Source organism: Akebia trifoliata, chromosome 2 (assembly GCF_017979445.1).
Source record: "Akebia trifoliata isolate Shusen 1 chromosome 2, ASM1797944v1, whole genome shotgun sequence".
Classification (NCBI taxonomy): Eukaryota; Viridiplantae; Streptophyta; class Magnoliopsida; order Ranunculales; family Lardizabalaceae; genus Akebia; species Akebia trifoliata.
The window spans coordinates 31,289,336-31,293,405 of record NC_141376.1 but is presented as its reverse complement, the minus strand read 5'-3'; positions in this window follow the sequence as shown (position 1 = coordinate 31,293,405).

Here is a 4,070-nt window from a genome sequence, read left to right as displayed (position 1 = left end):
AATGCTCATGAGTCCTAGAAGATAGTCAATTTTCATTGAATGCCATGGAAAGTCTATGATTTTTGAAGAATGATGAAAGGGTAGATTGGTGAATTGCCTCTAATGAGTCTTTACAAACTTGGGTTAGAGAGGTAGTTCACCTTAAGTGAGGATCAAAAAGGACCTTTGGTCAATGGTGGATGATGATGAAGATTACCACATACCTTAATGAGAAAAAAAAATGGAGGTTTAGGCGTGGGTGATGAGGTAATTAGAGAAGGATTTCTTGACAAAATAGCTATTAGGGGAGGATTAAGGAGTCATTTCCATTGAAAAATTCAAGCACAAATGGGATTCAAAATTGCCCAATAAAATTAACTGAACTTGAGGTTCAGCCTGCCTAAAAATCAAATCTGGCTAGGTTCAACCTGTTAAGAAATTAACCTTGATTGAACCTTAGGTTTAGCCAAGCTTGAATTAACCCTGGCCGAACCTAAGGGTCAGCCAAGTAAAATTTTAATATCTTTTGAAAAATACCTTGGGTCAAATCCATTCTTGGAAGATTCTTATTGTTCTCGGGCTCGGTGTAGGCAAAAATGGGGTGTCTACAATGGCAATATGTGAAGATTAGATATAAAGCAATAAAGACTAATGAATCCCTTCCTTGGTTTGATCTTGATTCTTCAAGATCTTTAATTCAATCAACAATAGTGGAAATCTAATGATCTCAAAATGACCAATCTGCAACACAAGAACATCCCTAACAGTAGCGTAACCCACGCCTCTACACACGACTTTGTCGATGAGAAACTTGAGCGATTACTCATTGGTTGTGTGTGAGGTGGGGATGGCTCGCTTAAACATCAATTAACCCTCTAATTTGGCCCATCATAGAATTAAAAAGGATATCTTCTCCGATCCATATGGAAACCACTTAACCATCGTATTTGGAAACCTAATTTGAATTTCCAATTTAAACCTTTATTTCCATTTGAGCAGCTATTCAATCTTTTCCAAAAAGCTTTATTTGTTTGGACCATCAAAATAAATTTTATTTATAAAATTACCCAAGTTACAAAAAAACATGTTTATAGAAATAAAATTTCCAACATCTTTAATATATTTTTAGAAAAAAAAAAAAAATACAATTCATAATTTAAACTATAAAAAATATTATTAAATATTTGAAAAACATACCATATATATCAATTTGACTTGCCTAAATATACTTGTCACTCTAGTCAAAATTTTCTAATTTTTAAAATTTTGGTCCTCATGTTTTCACGTCTAGCTGTGAAACTCAGGCCCATCATTGACACAGAATCGGTCTAATAGATTATCAATTCGGATCCTTATTGAAATCCAGATCCGAACTTATTGGATTTGAATGGATTTGATTTTGGGTCTGATCCGATCCATTGACAGTTCTATTAGATTTAATCCTTCAAATAAATAAGACAACTTTATAACTTTATCCATAAGGAAAAATAATGGGACTAAAAAGTAGTTTAAATTCCCCTAATCAACCAAATTCGCTGGATTGGATCCCTAAATCCACCCAAATTGATCCTACAAGATGATTCTAGGCTCTAGCTAGGTCTAACAATGGATTGGTGTCGATCTTGGACCAATTCATTAAGAATTGGATTGGATTGGCTTTTTATCTGATTAGTCGGATCCAAATCCAAGCTGATAGAAATTGGATCGGCTCCAGATCGAACCAAATTCGATTTCAAATACAAAATATATACTTTATATGTTAAAACAAAATATAGTATAATTTACATAATTTCTTACATTTTATCGGTACTTGGTTCCGATCGGATTAGGATATTATTGATTCATATGATTATCAAATCCCATCATTATCAGCTCAGATCCTACTGGAACCCAAATCATTGATTTGATTAATTTTTTCAATAAAACCTGTAGCAGATCTCCTTGCAAGCCCAAGCCCACAGTTTTTGGGATTCTTTGGCTCTCCACTGAGTCAAGTTTGAATTGAAATTAGTTGATAAATATAAATTTATATTTTAATAATAATTGGTATTGTTTGTTATGAACTAGATTAATAGATGTTACAATCAGAAATCTCAAATCTCAAATTATATCAATCTCTAAGGCCCCATTCGGTAATACTGTCAGCTTTTGCGATTATGAATTATGATTGTTATTTGCGGTCAAAATCGTATTTGATAAACTGTTTTGTTGACTTAAGTACAATATATGCCTTTTTTTTTTTTTTAATTATTATAACTAGGTATCATTATAGAGCCGTGGACCGAGCCCGTATATGAGCTTTTCCCAATCCATAGACCATGGTCTTGTCCAAGGACTAGTCCTAGAGCACTTGCAATGCCCGTACATCACATCACCAGATAAGTATGGAGTGCCCTTACGGGTGGCCCTTGAGGAATTAATGTTTTTATTGGGTATCGAACTCATGACCTATGGGCATTAAGTGCTTATCGATCCAAAATTGCCAACCCCTCAGGATTATTATTTTAAGAATCGTGATAATCTAACTACCCCATGTGACAAACTCAATCGACTACCTCGATGTCACAAGTTTGGTAACCGTAAATTTACATTCCTTGGGATATACGGCTGCACTTCCCAATGAAAAAGTGTATCTCAAGGGAATCGTGTTCCCCAAAGAGCGTAGATCTATGGTTCCCGAACTTGTCACACCAGGTAGTCAGATTATCACAACTCTTATTTTAAATGTTTGCTATCTTTATAAAGATCTGTTGAGCATATATTAATCTACTTTATAATGTATATATATATATATAGGGAGCGGTTCAGCAGCCCTAAAGTTTGCCAAACATTTTTCAAAACATAGGTTAGAAGTTTTGGAATGAGCTGATTTTTTGCGAGGATGATCTCTACGATGAGGAGATCATCCTCACCAAAAGCAGCCTATTCCAAAACTTCTAACCCCATCAAAAGTGATTTACAAAAATTGGACGATCCACGATTCTTCAATTTGTAAACTAGGGTTAGAAATTTCAAAATAAGCTGATTTTTGGATAGGATGATCTCTTTACCGTAGAGATCATCCTCACAAAAAATCAACTCATTCCAAAACTTCTAACCCATGTTTTGAACAATGTTTAACAAACTTTAGGGCTGTTGAGCCGCTCCCATATATATATATATATATATATATATGGGAAATGTTCAACAACAAACATTTTGACAAACATTTTGGCAAAACATTTTTCAAAACATGGGTTAGAGGTTTAGGAATGGACTGATTTTTGGTGAGGATGATCTCTACGGTGAGGAGATCATCATCACCAAAAATCAGCCCATTCCAAAACTTCTAACCCCATCAAAAATGGTTTACAAAAAATGGACGGTCCACGATTTTTTAGCTTGTAAACTGGGGCTAGAAGTTTTGGAATGGGCTGATTTTTGGTGAGGATGATCTCCTCACCGTAGAGATCATCCTCACCAAAAATCAGCCCATTCCAAAACCTCTAACCCATGTTTTGAAAAATGTTTTGCCAAAATGTTTGTTGCTGAACGGGACCCTATATATATATATATATATATAAGGCTAGGATCAAGGGACATATGTAAAAACAATGTAACATTAATAAATTTTCAAAATACAGGTTAGAAGTTTCGGATTGATCTGATTTTTTGTGAGAACGATCTCTATGATAGGAAGATCATCCCCAAAAAAAAAAAAAATCAGTCCAATCTAAAACTTCTAACCCCATTAAAAGTGATTTAGAATGTGGACCGTCAATTTTTTTGCCAATTTTTGTCAATAATTTGTAAATCACTTTTGATGGATTTAGAAGTTTCAGATTGAGCTGATTTTTTGTGAGGATGATCTTCTCATCATAATGACCATCCTTCCAAAAAATCAGCTCAATCCAAAACCTCTAACCCATATTTTGAAAAACCATTGTTTTTACATATATCCCTTGAACCGCCCCATATATATATATATATAATTATTTAAATATGATTAAATGTAAATTAATTTAAATGATTTGATACTTCAGGGTGTGATGAGTCAAATAAGTCAATTCGATATCTGCCGGGCCAAGACAATATTAGATACTATATCAGTG